The sequence below is a fragment of the Petaurus breviceps genome, unplaced genomic scaffold (genome assembly GCF_028583685.1).
Source record: "Petaurus breviceps papuanus isolate PSGF00001 unplaced genomic scaffold, PetGlider_PUasm1.0 90895, whole genome shotgun sequence".
In the NCBI taxonomy this organism is placed as follows: Eukaryota; Metazoa; Chordata; class Mammalia; order Diprotodontia; family Petauridae; genus Petaurus; species Petaurus breviceps.
In genome coordinates this window covers 33,736,323-33,737,033 of record NW_027187372.1, presented here as the reverse complement: position 1 = coordinate 33,737,033, position 711 = coordinate 33,736,323, and positions in this window count along the sequence as shown.

Below are 711 nucleotides of genomic sequence, written 5' to 3'. Positions count from 1 at the left end.
GTTCTTATCCCAAAAACCAGGGTCTGGGGGTTTATCAAACACTACACTACTGTAGTCATTGACTTCTGGATCTTGTGTGCCTAATCTATTCCATTGATCCACTCCTCTATATCCGCCAGTACCAAATAGTTTTGATGACTGCTGCTTTATAGTACAGATTGAAATCTGGTAAAGCTAGTCCACCTTCCCTAGCATTTCTTTTCATTAATTCCCTTGATATTCTGGACCGTTTATTCTTCCAGATGAATTTTGTTACTATTTTTTCTAACTCTATAAAGTAGTTTTTTGGTAAATTAATTGGTATGGCACTAAATATATAATTTAATTTAGGTAAAATTGTCATGTTTATTATATTAGCTCGACCCAGCCATGAGCAATTGATATTTTTCCAATTAGTTAGATCTGACTTTATTTGTGTGAAAAGTGTTTTGTAGTTATGATCATACAGGTCCTGGGTTTGTTTTGGCAGGTAGATTCCCAAATATTTTATAATGTCTACAGTAACTTTAAATGGGATTTCTCTTTCTACTTCTTGCTGTTGAATTTCATTGGAAATATATAGGAATGCCGAGGATTTATGTGGGTTTATTTTATATCTTGCAACTTTGTCAAATTTATTTATTGTCTCTAGCAGTTTTTTACTTGATTCTCTAGGATTCTCTAAGTATATCATCATATCATCTGCAAAGAGTGATAGCTTGGTCTCTTCTT